This window comes from Halichoerus grypus, chromosome 4, assembly GCF_964656455.1.
Source record: "Halichoerus grypus chromosome 4, mHalGry1.hap1.1, whole genome shotgun sequence".
Classification (NCBI taxonomy): domain Eukaryota; kingdom Metazoa; phylum Chordata; class Mammalia; order Carnivora; family Phocidae; genus Halichoerus; species Halichoerus grypus.
Genome location: NC_135715.1, coordinates 33,380,811 through 33,407,805, shown reverse-complemented (window position 1 = coordinate 33,407,805; position 26,995 = coordinate 33,380,811). Strand labels below are relative to the sequence as shown.

Genomic DNA, 26,995 nt, shown 5'->3' with positions numbered 1-26,995 from the left:
TTTTAGAATATGGATCTGTTAGTCTAAATTGTGGTAGAATAATCCTTTCCTCGGTAAGCCCTGAGTTGTGTTGCACGTGTCAGTTGTGGTTTTCTCCAATGAATCTCATTTCCTTTTTTTCTAGTTTCTCATTGGCTTTGGTTTGATGTTGCTGGGATTTAAAACTTAAACAATCCCAAGCTACATTGACTTCCAGAAGGGCACCGCTGGGTGAGGATTTCCACAAATGCAATTCCATCCAAAAGTTTTGGAGGGATGTAAAACTTGGGTGTGAGAGCTCAAGCCTCAAGTGTGTCCTAGAGACTAAATTCCTTGGCAATCTTCCTTCTCTGATTTTTTTCTATTTCTCCCACTGTCCTCTTTATTCTCTCCTCTTTCTTCTCCTTCAAACTGCTGCCATGGTCGCTTTTAATGTGTTTAAACCTCAAGAAATAAAGGCACTTTGTAGTTCCTAGGGCTAATGTCCTGTCTGTGAACTGAGACCAGGTCATCTCTGCTTTAAAACCTGTATGGTTTTCCATGGTAAAGGACTTCTGTGTTGAATAAAGGGTCCCACTGCATGATGTCTAAGAACCATTACTCCTTAGGGGTCCTGGGGTTGTGAAAAATGAAGTGATTGATCATATGAACTGGTGAGGAAAAAAGATAGCGAGAGTCTTAAATTATGGATTTGTTCATGAAAAGGCTCAGGGCTCTGAGCCACATTCAGCCCCTTAATTCCACACATACGCCTCTCATTGAAGCTAACAGCTACCGTGGTATCTCGATTGAAGTCTTTGGAGAACATACAGAATGTGTTGATAGTATTATATCACACTGTAACTTGGGAGCTTGGCAGGAAAGCGTACTTCTCTCTTTAGAAAAAAATTAATATTTGCTTGATTCCCTGATAAAAGGAATACTACAAAAGAATATTGCAAAACCTTGAAGGTTTGGCAGGGTTTCCCATGTGGGAGGAAAAATGTAGTTCTGAAGCCAAACTGGAATTGCTCATGAAAATATAACATAAAAAATATGTTAAAAAAAAAAAAGAACCTCAATCATGGAAAAAAAAAATATATAAATGTATGAAACAACAAAGCTTATGGCCTTCACCAGCATGTATTATATAAACACAATGATATAATTGCAATGTTATGAAGTGGCAAATCTCTGATATCAGAGATAATTGGAATCTCTTTACTATGCTAATTTTAACCCTTATCAGATTTCCACTGTGTTTGGATCTATGTCTATTGGATGTTGATATGTTTATATCTTGCTTCTACCCCCATCCACCTCTACCTTTGTTATATAGCATAGCACTCTTGCATCTTAGAAGGGAAGGCTACTTAAAACTGGAAGGCATGTTAGGCTTGTATTTATTCTTGCTGGGTTTATAAAACATTGAAGCATTGGAATGTCCCAAGTCTAGAGGCAAAATTTCTCCCTCTTCAGCTTCACTCTTTGAACTCCCAATGTAATTGATTTCTGTCTGCACCCCCCCTTACCCACCCATAACCTCTTACAAAAGCTTCAGCATGCTAATCCTTTTTCTTTTATGCCACATGATAAATATGTGGGACAAGGGAGGGTGAACAGGGCTATAAAAGACTAGTTGGTTGGACAAAAGATTTAGTGTTTTCAATTAATGACTTATTTTGGGTCTTGTTTGTTTTTTAGTTGAGAGGGCATCTATCGCAGTGTTTTTCTTAAGCCTCATTCCAGAGATATCTTATCAGTTTTTCCATCTATGACTATCTGTTCTTTCTATAGAGCACAACAAATATAAGGGATGTGGCTTCAAGAATTCCCCATAAAAGAAAGATGGCTAATGTAAATTGCTATTTTTATCCTATCTCATAGATTCCAGGACTGTGTATATCAATGGTGCTTCTTTGTTAGATGACATATAGTCAATTTCCCCTAAATTAGAGAAACTATTTCTTGCTAAATGATGGGATGGATAGAGAATATTTCACAGAGCAGGTTGGGGATTGTTCCAAACAAAGGGTATACTATAAGTTAGCAGAAGGAGTGGGAGAAACAGATAATTGACTTTCCTGAGTAGTAGTTAATGAGCAGTCAATGAAGCATTTATTGAGTCCTTCCTACATTCCCCAAAGTGAAATAGGCAATATGAGAATCAATGACATCTCTGACATGATATTTTGCCTTAAAGGAACTTGTGATCTGATTAGGTAATACATATTTGACATATCACATAAAAGCACTACTTTCTTTAGAAGTGTCTGCACAAATGCAGAAAGCATTCAGAGAAGGGAGATATTAGTGATACATAGAGAAGCTAGAACAAGATGAAGAAAGCTTAAAGATGGTCACTGAAGACATTTAGTTGAGCGCTGAGACCCAAGAGATGAACGCGAGCGCTCACATTTGAAATATGTTGAGGAGGCGAGCATTGATGTATAGTGATATTTATGGAAAATTAGTTTGGAGGCTCTGATCACTGAGGGCAGATGAGTTTAACCTTGATGAGAAGGAGAACGATAGTGGGCTCCTAATGAAATTGGTGTTCCAGGAAGATGAATCTGTCAGCAGGGGATGGAATAAAATGGAACAGGGAGATATTGGAGGCTGACGGACTTGATAGAAATCTTAAAAAAAAAAAATTATTGAGGTGAAATTCACATAGCATAAAATTAACTATTTTAAAGTGAACAATTCAGCGGCATTTAGTACATTCACAATGTTGTGCAACCACCACCTCTATCTAGTTCAAGACGTTTCCATCATTCCAAAGTCAAACTCCTTACCTATTAAAAGCAGTTTCTCCCTTTTTTCTAGAGTCTGATGACTACCAGCCTGCATTCTGTGTCTATGGATTTATTGATTCTAAATATTTCATACAATGGAATTGTATCATTTGTGACATTTTGTGTTTGGCTTCTTTCCTCCATCTTGTCGCATGTATCAATCAGTACTTCATTCCTTTTTATAATAATATCCTGGAAGTCTATTTCCAGCTAATGTTGGAGGAAGGTGGCTGAAATGATTAATCTAAAATATGTTTCGTAACTCTATAATTCCCTTTTGTCTACATAAAAGAAGAATCCAAGATGTTTTCTGAGAGAATGGAGAAATCACCTCACTGATAGAAATAAAATAGTTGAAGGGTTGAAGAAGTACTACCCAGGCTTGCACCAGCTAGTGAGGCCGTGCTCACGCGATAGCAAGAAGCTCATGGTGTTCAATGTGACACCCGCAGAGACCAGAAAGTTTGGTGGAGTGCTGGAAAGACCATGAGAGCTTAAATCACATAGACTGGGGTTCAGATTTGGGCTCTGAGTTATTATCTGAATGTACTTAGATGCAAACTTTAACTGCTCAGAGCTGGGAGATGATTAAATGAGATAACATTTGTGAAGGTGGCAGGTACATAGTACTCAAGCAGAAAATTACATACATAAGTATATATTTGGAGGAGCAGGGAAGGCGGAGAAGGATGCAGAAAAGTCCAGGCAGAGCTCATGTTTTGGGGAAGGTGAATGGCTGACTTTTGAAAAGTGATCATAGAGGCAGCTATTTGTTTGCTTGTTTGTTTGTTTATTTATTTATATTCATTTTATTTATTTTTCTTCATCTTAGTCCTGAAAGGCTTTATGAAGATAGTTTGCCCAGATGTGCATCACAAAGTGGTGTAAGTGGTGTAAAAGGCTAAGTTGATGAAGGCACGTATATTACAAGATCAAAATAAGTAAAAAATTTCGGTTTAAGAAAAATGAGACAGAGGGAAAATAAGAAAATAGGAAAGGAGAAGCCTCAGGCAGGGTTAGAACATAAATCGAGTACTGTGAATTTTACATCCTTGCTAGAGACTGGCTATAAATTTGGCTTGAAGTTTTAGATATTGTTGTTTCGTCTGATAGAGGCATCTAAGAGAAGCTATCCTGCCGTCCAGAGGCTAAGAGAGGGATGTGGGCAAGGAGGCTGCCATGGTAGTTAATGGCAGACATCGAATGGTTCCCTTCTGATGGATATTCCACTTTATTGCCGCAAACACATCTTGCTGTCACATCTGTTACTGGCTTGTGTAAAACTTTGCTTAATTTGTTTTTCAGGAGCGTGCTCATGGCGGTAAAGATTTTGTGAACCTTTCATGCTGTTCCTCTATTACTCTGCATCTCACTAAGTGGTTTTTTTGGACACCTACCTATTGCATTTGTCTGAAGGAGCCCCGGAGAAAGGGGAGGTGGTGAAAGACAGCGAAGATTGGGTTGTTCATTCCCAAGATGGACTGGTTGCCGAGAGGAGTTGAGTTGGGGTGGGGGGGGGGGTCAGAAAGAGGAGACTGGATATCTTAGCCCCTTCAGGATTGGATCTTCAGGTTGGCAGTATTTTGTCTGGACGAAATTGCCAGGGTATTTGACATACCCATATTTAAATATGATATGCTTCACAAATACATCTTTAAGTTGACTATGTATAATGCTTTGATTATCTGATCTTGTCAGTCAGTCACATCACTATTCCTATTAGCAGTGGATGATAGCATTCACTCACAAAAAGTAAGCCCTATGTTTGTTTTAAACATTTTAAAGTGTTTCACAGGCTGAATTTGTCCCCCACTCACACCTTCATAGATTAAGTTTAACCCCTAAAGTGATGGTATTAGGGGGTGGGGCCTTTGGGAGGCGATTAGGTCAAGCACAGAGCCCTTACTAATGGGATTAGTGCCCTTATAAAAGACCCTGGAGAGCTCCTTTGCCCACTTCTGCCACATGAGGATACAACCGATTTGTGACCTGGAAGAAGGTTCTCTCATCCATGCTGGCTGGCACTCTGATCTTGGACTTCCAGCCTCCAAAACTGTGAGAAATCAATTTGTGTTGTTTATAAGCCACCCAGTCTGTGGTTATTTTGTTATAACAGCCTGTATCTATACTCCACATTTATGATTCTCACAAAAACACCCTGAACAAGGGAGAGCTGATATTATGATCATTCTCATTTCATGAATGAAGAAACATCTACAGAGGGTTTAATTAATTTAGTCCTAAATTCAGGTTTCTGGGGAAGGGCAAAGGTAGCGTGAGAGCAGTATGCTCTGCTTTTCCCATGGGAAGTACAGAAGCCTATGCGATCCTGGAACAAAAAAAATATTAGTTTAAAAACCGGCGAAATCTGAATAAATTATGTAGTTTAGTTTGTAGTGATATAGCAATGTTGGTTCTTAGTTTTAACAAGTGTACCACGGTCATGATGCTAGAGAAAAAGGGGGACAATCTGAGCAATTAATATTTTAGAAATCCTTGGCTAGTACAGGAGGCATAAATAAGAATTTTAGAAAAAAAATACTGAATAAGTGGTCAGAGAATTATGGGGAAAAAAATAGAAATAATATCACCTAAGAGATCAAGGTTAGAAAGAACTGAAGAAAAGGTGGCAGTGTCAGATGCAATATCCCATTGCGCAAGCATCCAGCTAAACTCATCTTTGTTCCCAACTCCTGCTCTGCTTTTGGGGTTCCCTTGTGATTGAATGGCATTACTACCCCCATGTTGCTAAGCCAGAAACCAGGGACTCTTCCTGAGCCCTATATTCAGTCAGTCACCCAGCCTACGGACTCCATTTACAGAGTCTGTTCCATTTCTTTTCTTTTCTTTCTTTCTTTTTTTTTTTTTTAAAGATTTTTAAAAATTTATTCATTTGAGAGAGAGAGAGAGACAGAGAGAGCACCCAAGCAGGGGGAGAGGCAGAGGGAGAGGGAGAAGCAGAATCCCCGCTGAGCTGGGAGCCCTACTTGGGGCTCAATCCCAGGACCTGGAGATCATGACCTGAGCTGAAGGCAGATGCTTAGCCATCTGAGCCACCCAGGCACCCCCAGAGTCTGTTCCATTTCTTCATTGCCAAGTTCAGGCCTCCTGCATCTCCCTTATCTGAATTGTTTATAGCTCTAGTGTCTTACTTGGTAGCCCTGTTTCCCGTCTTGTCCTCCTCCTTCCCATTTTCTAGGATTTTCTTTTCCCTTCTCTTTTTTGATTTACCTTTTTCTTACTCTTAGAACTTTTAAAGATAGAGAAAAATCCAAGAGAAGAGAATAACAGTCATCCATATTCTAATCACCCAGAATTAATCACTGTTGACATATTATTTATTTGCTGCCAGTTTTTCTTTTGAAAGAAAAATCACTCTTTTGTTTTCTAAAAGTAAAATGACCAGCATTCCATATAAAGTATTGAAACAAGATAAAATAATTACAAAGATGAAAGTTTAGAAATCAACTCCGGTCTCATTTTGCAGAAATTATTATCACTAAATTAGTAAGCAACATTCTTGTTTTGTCTTGATACATAGAATGATCTTTCTAAATGAAAACTGAACCAGTCTTATTCCCATTCTTAACATCCTTTAATGTTCCCAGTATAATCATGGGGAAAACATCAGGCAAACCCAAGTCGAGAAACAATCTACAAAACATCTGACCACTCCTCCTCAAAACTGTCAAGGTCATTAAAAACAATAAAAGACTGAAATCTTGTCTCAGCCAAAAGGTGCCTAAGGAGATGAGATTACAAAAATAATAATGTGCTATCCTGAATGAGATCCTGGAACAGAAGCAGGACATTAGGGTAAAAACAGGTGAAACCTGAATAAAATCTGGAGGTTAGCAGGTAGAAATGTACCAGTGTTGTTTTCTTAGTTTTGACCAAGGTACCATGATTATGTAAGACATGAACATTAAGGAAGACTGGGTTGGGGTACACAGGAACTCTCGGCACTATCTTTGTAACTTTTCTGTAAATCTATTTTTTTTTATTTTTTTTAAAGATTATTTATTTATTTATTTATTTATTTTGACACACAGAGAGACACAGTGAGAGAGGGAACACAAGCAGGGGGAGTGGGAGAGGGGGAAGCAGGCTTCCCGCTGAGCAGGGAGCCTGATGTGGGGCTCGATCCCAGGACCCTGGGATCATGACCTGAGCCGAAGGCAGACACTTAACAACTGAGCCACCCAGGTGCCCCACTTTTCTGTAAATCTAAAATTACTCCAAAATTTAAAAAAAAAAATTATAAAAAAGGAAGTTACATAGAAAAAGAAAACACTTGGTGGCATCTCTTAGCTTTCAGGAGGAACTGAACAGACAAGGCCTTTCATGAAGTGGGAGCTGCCAACTTCTTTCTAATTCTATCTCCCATAAATCTGCCCATGCATTGTACACCCTTCACTGGAATCATGTGGAGCCGCATGATCATAACATGGGCTCCCTTGCAAACATGCTTCTCCTCCTGTGTTTGTGTATGAGTGGGGGGGTGTGTGTGTGACCTCCTAATTTTTTTGCCTCCTATATTTTTTTCAAATCTGTCTACTTTCTTCTTATGCCACCACCCTTGGAAGCCACCATCACATCTTACTGGGATAACTAAAATAGGTTTTCAGGTAGTTTCTTTATACCTACTCTTGTCCCCACCCAGTGCATTTTCTATTTAGCAGCTACAGTGACTTCGTAATATATAATTATATTCTTCTTAAAACTTTTCACTGGGTTCCCTGTGTTCTTAGAATAAAAATTCAAAAAGCTCTGCAGCCTCATTGCTATGAATTCAGGGGTGACGTTTCTATAACAGATTTGGTGGTGGGGTCCCATGGTCAGAGAAGGGGTTTACTTCTCCAAAGCTGTACTTTCCTTGGCACACTCTTGTCCCATCTCTTTATCTGGCTAAATCCTACTAATTATTCAGGAACTATTTCATAAAAACTTTCCCTGACCTCTCCACCCCTCCCCTGTCACCTCACACACATACTACTGGTTTCTGTCCAGTATGGGAGGAGAGGCTACTAACTTCTTTCATGGTTAAGAGCCTGAATTTGAAATTGCCTCTATCTCTTACTAGCTACGTGATCATGGGCAAGCATCTAGGCCTCGCTGAGTCTGCTTCCTCATCAGTTGTTCTGAGAATTAAATAGTTATAATAAATAAAACACTTAGAACATCACCTGGCAACAGAATGGGATTCAGAAATAGCCGTCACTGTGCTATGATCTGTTCTCTGTCTTCATAGCCCTGGACACAAATATGATTAATGCATTATATTGGCACCACTGTGTTTCTAGTGTCTAACACAAATATTTGTTGAGTAACTCTTGTTTCCTTTGTCTGGAATGCACCTTCAACTCTTTATTCTCACCCTTCTCTGTGTTGTCAATCCATGTGTGCTCCTTGTTGCCACCTCAGCTTGCGTCCAATTCCACCAAAAGCCTCTCCTGCTCATGACACTCTCCTCTGGAACAGAGCTTCCTCCTCTGGCGCCATAGCTCCTGTTGTATCTACTTTGTTAGAACTGCCTGTCTCTCCCATTAGACTATCAGCCCTGTGAAAACTATGAGCTCAGGGGGAAAAAAAACCAACAAACTCCTGAAGATGTTGAATGAATGAATGAATGGATACGTAACTCCAGAATCACCGTACTTTGTGAGGATCAGATAATAAGTTCTCAGTAATTTCCCTACCTAAAAAGTCAACCTGAAGTGTCTCAAGAACAGTGAAAAAAGTCAAGATATTCTGATATAATATTGGCCGTTAGTAATGACTTAGAAGTCAGTGATATCAGAGCTTTCAGGCAAAGGAAAACGGAAAGGCATTTGATAACTTGTAGGTAAAGTGTGGACAGCTGATAAAGCTGGGGAAATTTAGGAGGCATGTATGTTGTGTATATATGAGTAAAACTGTAGGTAGAGGGTAAGCTTCTCAAAGACATTATCTTTTTAAATACCTCAAGACACACTCTGCGTTGTTTATACACAATAAATGCTTCGTGGGTGAACATGAGCTCACATCATAGAAGATTAGAGCCAGGATCTTAGAGGCATCTGGTCCACCTTCAAGATGAATGAAACAACAATTCTTAGAAGGTTTCCAAATAAAAGATAAAAATGTTCGTGTTTCAGGGATACTGTTAAAAAACTAAGTAGGACTTCTCTAGACCATGAGCAGCAATTGTTTCCTAAGCTCGGTCAGAACTTGAAGGACAATTTCTGGCTTTTCTTCATAAATGGAGGATGGTATTTTTATATTCCAAGGACCTTGTTCTTTGAATTTTTCTATTGCTCTGAAATGGTCAGGTACTCTAAGAGGACAACAGGAAATTCAGCTTACATCTTTCCCGATTGTGACTAATTCTCAACATCCTGTGAAGAAGTCTTTAAACACTGGATAGTTCTGGTCTATTGGGATTGCTCCAGTGTGAACTTTTCTGCCTATGGGGCAGTTTTGGGGTGACCTGTGATTTACTTCCATTTTTGTTTTCACTCAACAGTAGAAAATAAGATTCAAGCCATTTGACCATGTAAGGCCAAAACGATTTAGAACCATTTTAATTTGGTGGCTACTTCTAGCATAGAACATATAAATTTAGAGAAAAAACAACATATGAACAAACCAACCACATTTTTGGCTCTGGTATACCAAAGGAAGATTAAAAGAAGAGATTACTTACTTATTGGTAATATGAATTTGTGTCTTGTAACTAAGTCACTTGTGAGTAAACGCTGGTTTTTGAGAAAACTAAAAAATATTCAATATAAAAAAAAATCTATCTCAGATGGGAACCAAATACTCAGCACTGAAACTTTGGTCTTTATTTGTCTCTATCCACTTTATGAAGGAGCAATCAGTTGATTGGAACTTTAATTAACTTCAAATTTGCAGTGTGAGCAATAATGTTTATATCAGAAATGGCAGCTCAGTGTGGCGTTGTTCATCCATCTGTGTGCCAAGCACACAACTGAGAGTGAACCGTAGTTAGGGGAAGAAGAGTGAAGGTGTTGTGATTGTCACTTTGGTGCTAGCCGGCAACCTCAGTCAAGTTACGGAGAAGTTTCTTCAAAAGTGAGATCAACCTAATCACAAAAGATTATATTACTCTGAGATTTAAAAGCACTTTTCATGAAAAGAGACTGAGAAACCGAAATCCCAGAGTGCCAGCAGCATTCCCAGCAGGACAAGCAGGAGGCCATATGGAGGTTTAATTTTCTTTTGAATACTTTAAATGAGAATTCGGATTTACCTGAGAGATTTAAACCTGATTGACAAAGCCCTTGAGGCGTTCTCAGCTGCAGAAACAAGAAGAGTTAATTGGGCAAGATAATGGAGTCAATTTTGTTAATTCTGCAAGTAGTACAGTTTCTTTTCTTTTTCAGTCAGTTTGGGAGGTAATTATAAAAGCAAGAAAAATCAGATTTATAGGCTACAAGTCTTACCAAGTGATTTTTAAGTGGTGACTGGGCAGCAGAATGAACCCCAAGATTTAGAGCCACAGTAGTCTGCTGAAAATGTCTAAATTCTCTTGCATATTTCTTGTAAAAAATGGTAACATGTTAAGTTTGGCACAATGTTTAATAAGTAGGTGCTATCCCTGAGTATGACATGAAATCATGTTGAAAAATTATTAATTGTCATTGTGGAATTTTTTTCACATGATAAAACATAAAGTTGATTTATCTTTCATGTTTAGAGTGGAGAGAGCTCTATTTCATTCATTGTAGGTATTAGAAGGAGATTTTACACGAGGAATGTAGTGGGAAAAATCTACAAATCTAGGAAAAAAACCAACAAACCAACCATATATTTGGCCCTGATAATACCGAAGGAAGATTAAAGGAAGAACTATATTGCTTATTTGGTAGTAGCTATCAAAATTCAAAACCTGCATTCTTATTGACCCTGTAGAAATATTTGCACAAAGACACAAGGGTATCAGAACAAAGTTTGTTTCTGTGTGGTTTACAATAGCAAAAAATCACAAATGCCCCAATTGTCCTTCAGTGGGGAATTAATAAGATGTATTATTTGTATCCATAAAATTAAATAGTTAGGTAGATCCATAGTATAGATGTAAAAAACCCCAACCATATATTATTCATTAATTTGATCGCAAGATTTTCTTGGCTCTCAATTATATACTAGTTAAGAGGTTAGGGATAAAGGGTGTTAGGGATCAGGATAGTCAGGGTAACAGTTCTCATAGAGCAAGTGTGTGGAAAGAGAAAAGAGAAAATAAACAAGTAAGATTATTTAAAATAGTTATGGTATCAAGAAATAAAAGCAGGTGATAGGGTAATAGACAGTGATTCGACAGGCTATTAAAGAAGGCCCAGGAAGTGAAATGGGAAATGGACCTGGAGACCAATGTTCTAGACAGACAGAAGAGGATATTCAATGGCTCTCTGGTGGAATGAGTTTGGTGTGCTCACAGAGAGGGCCTGTGAGGCTGGAACCATCTTGCACTTGGAGAGGTGCTCAGGAGATAAATCATGGAGGGCTTTATAGAGCACAGAGAGGACTTACAGACTTATTCTACGTGCAACGGGAAGGAAGCCATTGAGGGTTCCAAGCAGGGGGTGACATGATCTGAGAAATGATATGAAAAGTTCAGCTGGTGGTGCATGCTGGAATGGGAAGAATGGAGACGGGGGACACCTCACGTCAGACCTGCAAGAGTCTAAGTGAATTATGACAACAACGTGGGCCATAATGCCATCTGTGTGGAGATGACGAAAAGTGGATTCATTTGGATTTTCTTTTGGAGAATGATGTTTTAGCCCTCCCACTGCCTCAATCCTCTTGAAACAAGATCTGGGTTCTTACATGGCATCTCTCTAATGTCTCATTTTTCTCCTCTGAATATGAGAATGAATCACGTCAGTGGTATCTCTTTCAGGGGCCATTGTCAAGATTAAAGAAGATAAAACCTGTGAAAGCATTTGGCAAACTGTAAAAGTGTTAAGTAAATATCAGGTATTATTGTTATGATTTCAGGGAGATTCCAGATAGAAAGCACGGCCACAGCTGGGGCTCAGGGCTGCTTCCCTCCCCAGTGTCACAGGGATAACACTGAGTAACTTCTGTGAAGTCTTCTAGATCCGTTTCCCTATGTCAAGTGGATAAAATAGATCTCTGAATCTCAGTCAAGGCATAGCAAGGAGATGAAGCTGAGGGAGGACAAACTTATTAGTGATTACAAAATAATTGGCTGCTATGTAAGTGATAGAAATAATAAAATATTTTCCAAAGCATCTCTGGCATGCTGAAGTGATTTCATTAAACCAAGTTTTCTCCCAGGGATTAAACTCTTCCTACTTGTGAATTAGTCCCTTTGGGGACTACTTTCTCTCTCAGGTATTAGGGGAAAGTTCAGGAAGTTCTGGAGGCCCAGGATTTTAGTAACTTCCAAGTTTCTTAATTGATAAATGGGAAATGACTAGAACTTTCATGGAATGGAGTATCATTCCCTTCACACTTTAAGAACTACAACTTCAGGGAAGTACGAGAGCTTCAGTCTTAGGCAAAATTATTGTGACCATAAAAACATGTGGTATGAAATATGGACATTAATGAAGACTTCCTGTTAATTTACTTAATCTACTTTTTGACTGCCTTCAAGCAATAGATATTAAAGGACATTCAGTTCATGTTTTACAACCAATATAGAGAAGTATTTGAAAACACTTTCTTTTTCTTTTTGTTTTGGAGGAGAGTGCAACTCAAGTTACTCAGGGGAGGGTAACTTTTACAAGAAAAGTCAGATGGAGGGAAGGGGAAGAAGGACCTCTGTGATCAATAATTATTTATTAATCCTAAAGCCACACACTATAGTAATTTCTTCTGTAAAAGTCTAATTGACGTCAGTGACTTTGAACATTCATACTCATTGCTTTTGAGTTCAATCTTATCTTGGTTTCATCATACCACCCACCACCTGCCTCTACCTTCAAACAATGGCCCTATCAAGCCAGTTCTGAGCATGTCCCAGGCTTCCTTTCCTAGGGGAAAATTGAGCATTACCTCACTTCCTGAAAATGTGTCCAAAAGAAACAAAACACTTTTCTCTATGAAAAGCAGACAGCAATATTAACATTTGCTAGTTTGGTTGGTGATTTGCTCAATTCAAGGACCATAGATTGCTTGTGGTAGGACTAAATGTGTACCAGTGTAGCCTTTGGGAGGCTTTTTTCTTTTTTTTCCTGTTGTATATATTTTTAGCAAGTGAGAAATAGTGATCCTCTATGATAAAACAGATGTGTGGTTTGCACAAAATTAACATGATTTGGCCTTCGCTAGGCAAAATGAAAGTCATGAGTGATGCAATATTTCAACTCCAAGATATTTTATGGAACATTAACATATCAAGTTAGAAGAATGTTCTTCGTAACCAAAAATATTGATTCATTAAAAAAAAACTTGGTGAAATAGAATTGTTCGTAAGTTATGATTGCTGTTCCCATAAAAATATTTTCTGTTTAAATTCATAACAAACGTTCTGAGGAGGAGAAATGTCTTTTCTATGTCCCATTTAACAATATAATAACTTTGTTTTCAAAGTCTCATTTTATTCCAGCTGGAAGATATATGATCTTGTTACACAAAACAACCACTTCATCTCTACAGAACCTTATTATTGAAATCTATGATTATAACGTTCTACAGAGGGATATAAGGCATAACCTTTGTCAAGTCGAGGCTACATGGCATGCAGCCGAAACCTCATCTTCGGGAGGACTATGTAGAAATTACTTCAATAAAGTTATAAACACAGACTGAATGTTAAGATATCTGCAACATTTGATAGAAATGTGATCATTTGTATTATTCTATAAGGAGACTAAATATTAATAAGTGATCCATCCTCATGGCGTCTGTTTAATAAAGAAATGGGAAAACATAGAATGTGGGATAAAGTTGCGGGTGTGTGCTTTGCAAAGGGAAAGTGTCATTAAGGTGCAAATGCTGAAATTTGAATGTGTGATGTTTACAAGGTCACGTGACAAGGGATTCCACGGAGACATTCCCTGAGATTCTGCTGATAGTATCACACATGAACATTCCTGACCTAAGATCCTCCTGCCTCTAGGTCTTTGAATTGCCCTTCTCTCTGACCACAATTCTTTTTCTTCCCTTTCCTCTGCCTTCCTCTGACAGATTTCTAATTATTAGTCTGGGTCTTGACTTAGGCATCTTTTCCTTTGAGGGCTGCCCCGAGTACCCCATGCCTCCACTCCTGGTGACCAGATTGGGCTCTCTACTTTGAACTTCCATTACACCCTGAGCTTCTTCATTTGCATTACCTCTCATGAAATTTATTACTGTTCATATTCTCCAAACAAGGACAAGGATTTGGTTGTCATGTCAACATTCTATCCCCAGCTCCTAGCACAGAATCTGGTGTATGGTAGATGTTCACTATATGTTTTATTAATTGAATGAACATTTTGTATAGAATTAATCGTGGTCCCATTGTCACCAGTCACCTGTTTAGTTGGAAGATGGATAGTTTCTAGTTTCCTGATCGCATTCCTTTAAACCTTTGCTGGGCAGATATATTTAATAAAGACTTTTAAGTTGTGAATGACAGAAAAAAAAAAGCCACTTGAAATTAATTTTTTCCCCTCACTTAGTTGGAAAATTCAATGAATGACATTGGCTTTGGAAATGAATGCATCCAAGAATTCCTATCATGCACTTATAAAGCCATTTCTATGTTTCCTCTTTTCTCACTGCTTTCTTTGCATTGACTTCATTCTCAGACAGGATCTCTGTACATGGGGACAAAGTTGGCTGCAGGAAGCTTATGTTGTTCATTTAGAGCAACAAAATCAACAACCTGAAAGGCCCTGATTGGCACCGTTTGAGTCACACGTCCATCCTGGGGTTTATTGCTTCGCCACAGCAGTGTGGAACTTTGGCTATCTGCAGATGTGCTCACCTGGGAGGAGTGAGGATTCCCGCAGTAAAGAGGAGTTTGTTACCAGAGAAATGGGGAAGGAGAGTGTGTCGTGGGCAGACAAGAACCTTAGCTACCCATGGTTCTCTGCCAAATAAATGCTGGATATCTTGGAAAATCATCAACATTGGCTAAGATCAGGCATCCTGACTTTACTTGATTGGTATGGAAGTTGATAGGAGAGTCCTTTAAACATTTGCTTCCTTTCATGTGTTGACTCATCGCACAAAATATTTGTGCTAAGGTAAGGATGCAAGAATGAACAGGACAGACGAGAGTCCTTGCTCTGATGGAACTTACATTTTAAGCAAAGAAGCAAATATAATTAAAAATTGTAATAAAGGCTACAAGGGAAACACACTTGGACGTCTCCATGGGGCAACTCACTTTCTTTGTCTTTGCCCAGTGTCATTTAATTTAACGAGGCCTACCCTGATCCTCCTACGTAAAATTACCACCCACTCCCACCTGCCCCATTCACTGCCCATTTCTCTTCCTTTTCTTCATAACTCCTCTGATGTTTTAACATAATCTTCTGACCTAACATACTCTGTTTTTACTTAAGACTTACGCATAAGTTTGCATATTTTGTTATTATCTGCCATTCCCCTCCACTAGAATCCCCCCTAAAGGTAGAAAGTTTTTTTCTCTTTTGTTCACCAATCTTCCAGTGCTTCGCACGTAGTAGATCCTTGATAAATATTTATCGAATGACTGAATGAATGACAGAATATTGAAGGTGGTAGGGATCTACCTGAGACATGGAAGCGAAGAATGGCCTCCTTGAGGACACGAAATTAAAGCTGAGATGTGAGTAACGAGAAACTAACTTTGAGACACAGGGCACAAATACTTTAGTCAGAAGCAGCAGCAGATACAACAAAGAAAGGAGCGTGGAGAGTTTAGGAAACTAAACACGGATTGGTCGGCTGGAGCACAGGGAGCTGAGGGGTGAGCAGAGTCGGTAATGTTGGAGAAGGATGTGGCAGCCAAATTATCTAAGGCCTTGTAGCCCGTGGTAAGGAGTTTAGATTTTTATTCTGGTGTGACAGAAAGCCATTGGGTGGTTCTCAAGCAGAGGAGTGCATGATTTGAATTACATTTTTATGTCATATTTCTTGAATCTGTTCAGTTATTTTCATTGTCCAAACCACCTTCACCTCTCACCTGAATTCCATTTCATGGGTTTTTCCTCATCCCCCCGTCCCTCTCTAATCTTTCCCGCACACAGCAGCTCTAGTGGTCAAATCTAAAGCCAATTTCCTGCTAAAACCTGAATAGCTTCCCATTACCTTTAAGACAAAGACCAAGTCTTCTTGAGTCCTACAAGCCCTGATTATCTGCTTCTCCTGCTCTTCTTGTCCCCAGATCGGTCTCTTTTGCTCATTTTTCCATAGCCACATTGGCCTTGGTGTAATTTCTGGAACATATAGAGCTGCTTGCTTCTGAGAGCCTCCCCAAGAGCTCCTCTCTGGCCCCTTCCACACCTGATTACTCCGTCTTCCTGCTCCTGGTTTGTCTAAATGTCACTTCCTCTCAGAGATCTTCCTCGAGCACTCCCCATCCTGTTACTCTGGTTATATGCTCTCATTGCATCTTGTACTTTTCTTTGATAATATTATATAGGTACTTGGATAATTATTTTTTAATATCTCTTTCTCTCAAGACTATAATCTCCTTGAGGGCGGGGACTGTATCTATCTGATTTGCTGTCCAGGACAGAATCTGATTGTTGATTGTTGGAGCTTAGTATGTATATACTGACTGATATAATGAATGAAATAGAATAGCTTAAGCAAAATACAATTAGATTTGACTTGTAGTTAATTGATTACTTATGTACAGACCTTTTATAATTAGACCCATTAGATCTCATTCTTTCTGTCCTTTCCTTTAGCATCTTTATTTTCAGTTTTACATACTTTTTCTTCTTTAGTCTATCAGCCTTTCTTTATCCATTGTCTTGCACAATAACATAATGTCCGACGTTAGGAGTTCTCAGCATCACCTCTCTCCACAAGAGGTGACAGTGCAATCATCTCCTCTTCCTCCCTGCCTTGGAGGCAGGCTCTTTCACTGGGTCTGAGCCACTTCCTCTAACACACACTGCATGGCTCCTATTCCAGAAGAGACTGACGGCTTTACAATGGCAAGAAAAGTGACTCCCTCTGGGATTCTCGATTTTTAACAAAAATCTCCCCACCCCTGCAATTAAGAGAGAAACTTGACAGTAGCAACACACTGTGTGAGCTTCATGCCTCTCATTGGGATGCCTCAGGCAGAGGTGGTGTCTTTGAGACTCTCTTTAATGAAAAACCCAGGCCAGGAAAATGTAATGTAGCATGATAAGGCCAGGTTATTCTTTCCCAGGGAGAAAGTGGAAGTCATTTTAACAGGAGTAAGTAGTCCTCACAGAAACTGGATTGGAAGTGGCTTTAGCTTGAATATCCTTGGTGAACGGGTATTGTAGCACCCACCAGTGTCCTTCCCCTTTGTGAGACCTTGACCTGCAAGGTCGCTTCATTAGGTGTCACTAGGAAGTCCATTGGCATTCAGCTGAGGTAAAAGAATTGGCTAGCCAAATGGGACCAGGACTGTGAAGAGAGGTGACCTGTCCTTCAGCAGGGGGATACTAGATTTGTCCTACTAGAGAGGATTGTAGGGGGCCACAGAGAGGTTGGAAAAGGAGATAGGCTCCTGTGGCTTCGTTAAGTTAATTACATGAGGCTCAGCCATCACTACGAGACTTAGCTTCACAACTACTCCACCCAGCATGGATGAGTGAGGCTCATTAATATAGTTTCAGGTGATTCTCCCTTTATCCCCAGAGCAAGGTTACACATGAAACTTGTGTGGCAGAAAGGGCCAGCTCTGGTTTCTAGTGAAGAGATTTTGACAAAGCCATAAACAGTGTGAATCAGCCCTCCTCAGCTTCTCTTTTCTTCTCTGGTGTAATTTTGTTTCTGAGCTAATTTTGTCATTTTTAGCTATTTGTCCAAAATAATCCAAACCCCTTAAAAATTTCAAATTAGTTTTGTTAATATTCAATGTTTCATGTCAGGTTTTCTCATTGGATTACAGGTATGTTGCAAACAACAGCAACAACATGGCTGACTGTGTGAACCATCTCTCAGGAAGGAAGGCATGTGAGTCAGGTTCCCTGGAGATCAGTGGGTAATTCTTCTGTTTGAGGGGCTTCTCCATTGTTACACTTGAAGTTTTGAATAGAAACTTTGTTTATGAGAAGGTGGCGGTTATAGAAAGAAACCCTTAAAATGATTAAATGTTTCAACTAAAGTGTGTTTATTGTAAGGATCTGAAAAACTGAAGAAAGGATAGCTAATTGGAGTTCACTGTTTAAGAGGAAAAATAGGATAGAACTATTACCAACAAAAGGCTCTTAATCCACTCATTGTTTATTTATTTTTTATTTATTTATTTACTTATTTACTATGCGGGGAGTAGATGATTATTTTAAAAATACAGTTGAGGGGCGCCTGGGTGGCTCAGTCGTTAAGCGTCTGCCTTCGGCTCAGGTCATGATCCCGGGGTCCTGGGATCAAGCCCCGCATTAGGCTCCCTGCTCAGCGGGGAGCCTGCTTCTCCCTCTCCCACTCCCCCTGCTTGTGTTCCCTCTCTCGCTGTGTCTCTCTCTGTCAAATAAATAAAATCTTTAAAAAAAAAAAAAAAGAAGAATAAAATAAAATACAGTTGACTCGTGAACAATCGAGGGGTTTGGGGACTGACCTCCTGTGCAGTCAAAAATCCACATATAACTTCTGACTCCCCCCAGATTTAACTACTCTTAGCCTACCATTGGCCGGAACATAACATAAACAGTCAATTAACACATATTTTGTATATGTATTGTATACTACATTGCTACAATAATGTAAGCTAGAGAAAAGAAAGTGCTATTAAGAAAACCATAAGGAAGAGAAAATACAGTTACAGAACTGCATTGTATTTTTTGAGAAAAATCTGGATATAAAGGGACCCATGCAGTTCAAACCTGTGTTGTTGAAGAGTCAACTATATCTTTCATATAAATGACTTTTATTTAGCCAAACGTATTGCATATCTTATTTCTGTATTTGAACACATGTTTGAAACTTGGTTTGTGGTAAAACGGGGCATTTCCCCCTAGTGTTGTTTGACATGGTGGTAGTTGGACAAAAAAGTGAAATTTTGTATTGTATTTTAATAGAGGACAAAGAAAGATGACTAACTCTCCTTATTTGGAGAACAGGAAGTGTCTGGGATTGAGATCCAAAAAAATCAAATTTTGTTTGATGTTACCGGTAGTGACCTGCCTTGATGTGGCTTCTTCAGATGCAACTAGAACTAAGAATTGTGACATCCAGAAGGGGTGGGAGAGTTTGAGGAACATTAGTCAGTGCCTGTTACCTGAATTTCAGCCTCTGAAGTCACTCTCCCCAGGGTGAATGAATGGTCTTACAGAATCTCTGCAATTATGATTACCTGGAGTAGACTGAGAAGAAGGCTGTCTGAGAAGACCAAGAAGTCATTGAAATGGCATTTTGAGGATTGCTTCTAACCCATGTAAAGTTCTTTGAGTTCTGTAGCCACCTCAACACATCTGGACAGCTGTTCTCATCTTTCTACTCCTTGACTGAGTAAGAGAAACACCATTTGAGCCTCACGGATACTTGCATCAAGGTTATTTGATGTTTGCTAAAGACAGAAGTCCTGGGCTCTACCCTGACCAGGAGAATCCAAGTTTTAGAAACTGGGTTTTTAACAAGCTCCCTACGTGATTTTTTTGGCATCCTAAAATTTGGGAACCACTGGTCTCGGGTATAGGAACCCTTATAATGAATGTTTTCGTTGATATTGATGTTATTACCTGAATTAGTTTTAATAGAAACTGAAGCTGATCATTTAAGACATCGTTATGGTCTGTTTCTGCTTATTTAGGGAATTCTTTATAAAGAATATGACAACTCAGGAAAAGGAGAAAATATCATTTATTGGCCTCCTCTGTTCTTGAGCTAGAATATTATAGACCAGTGGTTCTCAAACATAGCAGTACATCAGAATCATCCAGAGATTTTGTTAAAGACAAATTGCTGGGCCTCATCCCCAGAGTTTCTAGGGTAGGATAGGGTAGGCCCTGAGGGTTTACATTTCTTGCATGTTCTCATATATTAGACCACTAGGGCTAGTGTAGCAAAATTACCACCTACTGGGTGGCTTAACCAACAGAAATTTATCTCCCACAGTTCTGGAGTCTGGAAGTCCGATATGAGGGTGCTAGCAGGGTTGGTTTCTCTGAGGTCTCTCTCCTTGCTTCCAGATGGCCTCTTCACGTGGCCCTTCCTCCGTGTGTGTGCATCCCTGGTGTTTCCTGTGGGCTCAAATTTCCCCTTCTTAGAAGGATACCAGTCAGATTGGATTAGGGTCCTAATGGCCTCATTTTAATTTAATGATCTCTTTAAAGGCCCTATCTCCAAATACAGTCACATTCTGAGATGCTGGGAGCTAGGGCTCCAACATAAAAATTCCAGTGGGGACACAGCTCAGTCCATAACACCACATAATGCTCAGGCACACTTTGAGAACCACCGGACTTGACTGGTGAGATAGGGAAATGACCTCTGTGTAAACATTTCCCAATCCTGTTAGACAGTTCTTGGCTTTCTACCCTTTCTACAAACTTTTTCTTGACAATCTTTTCTAGGTCTCTGTTTAATTATTGTCTTTGGCAGATAATTTTCCAGTCTGCAGTCTCCCTCTCTCTGTTCTCGATGACTTCAAGTCTGTATCAGACTCCAACCTGGGTGTCTTGCCAGCAATGCACACTTCTATATTCAGACCCAGACCGGAGTTCATCTTAGTTGTTATGGTCCTGCTCTTCCTCCCACTTCCCCTGTTTCTGTTCCTGGTGTGACCACTCACTATGCCATATACTCTAAATGGACCATGGAGTCATGTGTGACATTTTCTTTTGCTCTGTTCCTCACACCTCATCACTAAATTGAGCAGCATCCACCTGTGCATTTGTCTGTCCCCATCTCCTCTCATTTTCCTTGCTTCCAGCTTTATTTAGGTCTCATTAATTCTTCCTTGAATATGGCAATAGACTTCTAGCCAGAATCCCTCCTTTTAATCTCTTTTTCCTTTAATGAATACTATCTACTGTTTTAGAGTAATCTTCCTAAAGCATGATTCCAATAAAAAGCATCAAGTGTTTCCCACTGCCTGTTCAATAAACAGCATGCCTAGCTAAATAAAATTCAGGGCTCTGTTACAAAAAGAAGGGGTGAGTAAGAAGCTATCACTCTCTGCCAAATATGCGTGCACACCTTTCCTCTCATATGTAGAACCCTTCCCCAGTGGAGACACCCCAAAATGCAACAGCGTTATAGCCTCCAGCTCAAGGTTAAGGATCTCTGCCTGGGTGCAGTCAGCTCCCTCAGAACCCAGGGTGGATTGTCATGGTCTGGCAAAAAGTCTCTGCCCATAATACCCAGTACTCAACAGTAGAGTAGGAACATAATGACTGCAATATAACTTGTATACAGAAAAGGAGAAAATCAGACATTAGGCTGCAACAACTTTTAAATCATGTTGGGCCAGAACAGTGACAACTCCAGCCCAGGCAGTGGGGTGATGTCCATGGTTATTGTCCTCAAAGCCCTGGGACTTTGTGTTCTGGGATGCTCTTCCTGGTCCATTCTCCTCAATGGACTTTCCAAGGTCGGCATTAGAGAGTAGACTCTTCTCGGGGGCTGCATTCCTATCCCACCTTTTTGGGGGGTTAAGTTTGAGACTCAGAAATAGATTCCAAGATTAGACCGTCATGATGCTGTTGGCAAGGCTTGGGGTTTCATTAGCAATACAATTCCCTAAAAACCCAGGGGGGCTTCCAGTTTACTTGCTGCTATTCCATTCCATGTGTGAGTAACCAGAATCAGAGATCTTGTCTTGATAAGGTTGTTGAGCCTAAAGATTTATGACCTACAGGCCTCTGTGCTTTGCCAACGTCTCCTCCCCCCAAATTACCTTGAGACTATTTGAAAAAATAGGCCTGGTGGCCTTTGTAATTAACTGCTTCCACATTTGACAGGAAAAGAACTCTAAAAGGAAGTATTTGAAAAAGGCATGGGCCATGGTCTTATCTCCTATGAGGGCTGCTTGTGCTTGTGCTTCTGGCCATGGCTTACAGTAGCTTCACTTTGAAGTAAGGAAGTAGTAAGCTATTCCAGCCTGAAAAGGCTCCAAAGTAGACCCTCTGTTAGCTTAGTCTGTGAGCAACTGGTGCTTAACAAAGCTGTGTTCCTTCCCACCCTGCTGGCAGCCCAGCTAGCTCTAGCCTGGGTTCACCTCTTTTGTAGGATATTGTTGACAGTGTCAAGAATCAGCCAACACACACCACGGTCTAAAAATCTCCCACAATTCTCATTAATGCCACAGCCCTTTGTACCTTCTGATGCTTTGCTAGTCACTATTTTACCTGGACTGCAATAGTTTGTCCTTGCTGATGCCACTCAACCACCTCCTTTCATCCTACATTTTAGCTAATGCAGCAGTCCCCTTTTGGTATCAACACCTATATTAGTTACAATTTCTTTTGGGTGCATGTGTCAGTGGCTTAAATGATGCATAAATTTATTTCTCTCCCTGTAAAAGAGTTTTGAGGGAGGCAGTCTAGAGCTGGTATAGAAGCTCTGCAGTGTCATTAGTGTGTCGGGATCTTCTCGCTTTCCCCTTCACTTGCCTGGAGTGAGGAGAGCATTGACCATAGGGTTCAAAATAGCTGCTGGAATTCCAGCCATCACATCTGTTTTTCATACACCAAGATAGAGAAAGGGGGAGAAGAAGTGTGTACCCTTTCTCTTTCATTGAGACTTTCTGGGCATTCTATACTACATTTTAAACGAGTGGTCAAGATTTAGAGATGTAGCTTCAAGAGAGGCTGGGAAATACGGTCTTTTAGCTGGGTAAGACATATCAGGCCATTTATCAAGGTTCTGTTACTAAAGCAAAGGGGAGAGTGAGTATTGGGTAGGAAACTAACCTCTGTCGCTAGTAAGTGTATATAAGTCACAGGGTAAACAGTTTCACATGCCTTAAGGGGGCTTCAGGTAGATTTCAGTGTGAATTCAGTGGGAAGAGGTGGCCTCCAGCTACATAAGCAGTGGAAGGCTTTTGAAAGGAGATAGCCCTTGAACTCATTCTTTGAGTGGGAGGAACATAGGACATTCAAGCTGGAGAGCCCAAGGCACTTAGTTTCAGGATCTGGTAGGTGTGGGATACATGCAGAAGTTTTGTGCTCCCGTGCCTTGTTTGCCTAACCCTGGTCCCAGCCCTAGACGGGGGATAAAAGCTACAGTAAGGAGACTGGTGGTAAGCAAGGGTGGGATGCTGGCCTCACCAACAGAAGGCTGCTCCCACACATGCCAGGAAGCTCCGTAGGCCAGTTCCACATGACAGTCTGGCAATCCTTCAACCAAAGAGTTTTGTTGTGAACTAGCAGAATTATTTCTTAGGGACCATACACCAAAGACAAATTCTATTCATTTTGGCACGGTCATTCGGAGATTCCGAGTGGTTTCATGATTAGAGCCACATCAGATCCTGACGAGAGGAAGCGTTCAAGACACTTGCTGTGACGTTAATATAACCAACATGTCCTGTAGAGCCACACACGACGAGGATTGGGGGAAGGCCCCAGCATTCTCCCTGTGTGGGCCCGCGGAGCCCTCGCTTGCACCAGTTAGCAGGAGTGACGCCTCGTTTGCCCACCTGACTGGGGAGGGAGGACGCAGGGCAAGTGTGGCATTCTCAGTTACTCTAATCTGAGCGTAGCTTGGCTCAGTTGCATTGGGTATGAAAACAAGTGATTACAAAAGCCTGTAATAAAAAAGGTAAGTTGGGAAATGTGAGAAGTTGGTTATGCTGCATGGTTACAATATCATGGAAGCAGTAAATGCCACGCCACCTCTTTCCTAACCCCTGTAATTGAGAAATCAGAGTTCTAGGCTTCGAATTCTTGTAACCACGCAGTTCAGATCCTGATTCTCCTTCCAATAACAGACAAAGATATTGGAAACTCCATACATTAGTTGATCCACCTGTGGCTTCCTGGTAAAGGGGTGGTGGGGGGGGTTGGTTACAGAAAACAAATGAAAAGTAATGGATGTCATTTTTTGACGTACTTCCTAGATGCCAACCTCTTGCCATATATTATCTCATAAAGCTCTTTGTTCTTACCTCTAATTATAGATAGAAGAAATGGAAGTTTATAGAGATGTTAATTTTCTTGTTCAGTCTTCATCTTGCTTCTGTTGGAAAATGTTCTCAGAGGGTAACTCACTTCCCCTTAAAAGTAACATCTTTGGGCAACTTTGAGAATAGGAAAGTTATTTTTTATGTTTGATCCGAAAGTTAATTCCTTATAACTTCTGCTTACTGGTCCTAATTCTATCCCTACCACTAAGGGCCTTAAAATATGCAAAAATAGCTATCATGTTTGCAGGATTTTCTTGTCTCCTGATTAAAAATTCAAATTCTTTATGTGGTCTGATTATTCGTTTCTGGCTATACCCTTCTTCTTCACTGGGCTTGCTGTTCTTTGAATATGTTCCAGTTTATCTATAAGCTTTAAAGACCCAAAGACAGTAATCCACCTGTGGATTTCTAAATGCATATGCAAAAGGAAACGGTCACATCCCCCATTCTAGATAATATGCTTCTATTAAAGAAGCTAGGGTTTTATTACATTTTTAGGATGTCAGGGAGGGGACATTAATATTTTATTGTTGATTTCCACTAAATACACTTCTGACAAAATCCAGAATTCTTTTTTTTTTTTATATTGACTTTTGCTCCACCTTGTTACCTCTGTACTCGATCTCTGCAGTTGGTTTCATTGTATGCAAACACAAACCTTATATTTGTTGCTGTGAAATAACATTTTATTAAGTTCAGTCCGCTGCTCCAGGTGCTTAAGATCTTTCTGAAGGTTGATCTTGCCATCCATCGTACTCACTATTATTTCTAGCTTCATTTCATCAGTTGACTTGAAAGCCTGCCTTCTGTGTCTTCTAAACGAGGACAACTGATACACAGGGCAGAGATCTGACCGGTTATCGGCACTGCCCTCCAGCTGACATCGACCCAGCACTGGGAAATCACTCCCCAGCACCCACCACTCAGGCAATCCAGTCTTCTTGTATTCCTTTTTGTATCCAGATTCGTATGTATAATGTTTTCCCTTCAGCAATGCCATAAAGTCTTTCATCACTTAATGTTTCAAGGTCTACGCCCTTCTCAAGGTCTAATTCCGATCCCTACATGAAGCCTGCTCTGACCCACTGGGATGATTCTCCCATCTCGAATTACCGGTGCCGAGTTTGACTCTTCATATCCAGCCTCTAGTGATTTTCTGTGAACGTAAACTCCATCTTTACCTCCGTCCCAGGAAAGCAAAAGCACATTATTTATTATCCTGTGGCACCTGGTTAATACAGGGCCAGACTGGGAGAAGTGTTCAGTTGTTACTTGCTTTTAATTGATTAAGCCAGCACTTCTCAATCGCAGATGGTTTTGTCCCCCTCCTTCTCTCTCCCCAGGGAACATTCAGCAACGTCTGGAGACATTTTCTGGTTGTCCCGACTGGGGAAGGTGCCACCGACAACCAGTGGGTAGAAGCCAGGGAAGCTGCTGAACATCGTAAGAGGCCCTGGACAGCCCCCACACCAAAGAATTAAGAATTACCCAAAATGTCACTAGTGCTGATGTTGAGTAACCCTGTATTAGACAAAACATTTTTTTTTTTAAGGGAATTTTTAAAGGCTGCTCCATCTGCCTGTTAATAGGTAGACTTCGGTGGCAGGTAACATGTTTGCTGACCGTTCCTAGAATGAATGCTGCCTCCATTTAGTCACCTCTGGAGCTCAGGCCGGGGCAGTTGGTCCTGCTTATATTACTGAAAACAGATGACTGTGGGTGAGTTAGCAGGTGTCACTACGGGCATAATGAAACTGATTATTCGTTTCTGGCTATACCCTGTTTAAATATCTAGGTTTTGCTTCCATTTATGTATATGTTGGAATGAGATAATAACAGCTTTCCCCCAGCTATTTCATAAGAATATTTTGAAGAAAAAGGAGATAATGTAGGTGAGAAGGTTTGAACCGTCTGTGTGGGAACATTACTATTAAAGCATTATGATGGTAATTAGTGGTGGTGATCTGGGGTACGGGGGAACAAAGTGTTTTATATATAGTGTGTTGTACTCCAAAGAAAAGAACTAATTAAGGCAAACATGTTGTTCTGGTTCTAACTCATATTTCTGTGGCTGGGGTTGATCTCCTAAACTATAAATATGCCTTCTGACTACGACCTTGGGATACCCTACTGGGTACTCTCTCCCCGACCCGTGGAGTGTGGCCAGGCCAAAAATAGTAGATGAGGAACAATAAGAACATGTTTGCCGATCTTAGTATGCACGGAGTGCTCTTATTATTATTTAAAATTAAAACCGTGCTGGATGCAGAGGGTCACCTCTTGATGCACTCCGCTTGTTTCCGTGTTGTGTCACGTAGCTCAGGAGGATTTTTCACCACACACAGGAGTTAAAGGACTTCTGAGTGGTGACAGTATGGCTGGTCCCAAGCATGTGTCCCTTTGGCATGCAGTCTCTAGTCTCCACGACGCCTGCCCGCCTCACCTACTATTTGTCTGTGACTCCGTGGCTGCTGTGTGGTTGGCATCCACCCCCACACTGGCATGCCAAAGGAGTGAATGAACAATGGGATACCCTGGCACTGACGGGTGTTTTAATAACTGTGGAAAATGAGGAATTTACAGATGCATGATTCAAGCTCCCACTTCAAAGGTCTTCAACCGAAATCCTCCCGAAATTAGAAGCAATACTACTGAACACAATGCAACCTTTTGCATGGCTGCCCAATGTTACTATAAATCTGTGTGTGCAGTGTTTGGGAAAGTTACATTACTGTGAAACGGATGCCCTGCTTTCATCTGGAATTTATGTGTAATGTTCAGTAGGTAGGTCCTGCCTGGGAAATATGAGGTATGCAGTGGGAAGCAATTTGCCTTTCACAGGCAGCCAAGACTCTACGTGGGCCTGGGCTCTCAGACCAGAGGCTTACCCGGCAGCCCTCCATGGTTATCTTCCTATGTCTGAACTGCCTTTGCTCTGAAGGGAGAACATGCTCTTCCACCTGGATCTGGTCTGAAACTCCACTGGGAAGGAGGTGAAGTAAGTCATCTGTGTCCC

At 40.5% G+C, this 26,995-nt stretch overlaps 1 protein-coding gene across 3 annotated transcripts in view; it reads left to right on the top strand.

Annotated features, from left to right (window-relative positions):
- KLF5 (KLF transcription factor 5) overlaps positions 1-26,995 on the top strand; it is a 147,278-nt gene that overhangs the window by 118,339 nt on the left and 1,944 nt on the right. The window contains exons 6-7 of one of the 3 annotated variants that reach the window (XM_078070263.1): positions 25,323-25,698; positions 26,821-26,977. The gene's annotated coding sequence lies outside the window, so the exon portion shown is untranslated. Of the gene's footprint in view, positions 1-17,805; positions 18,224-25,322; positions 26,978-26,995 lie in introns of those variants that run through there. The other 2 variants (XM_078070262.1, XM_078070264.1) reach the window with 2 other exon arrangements.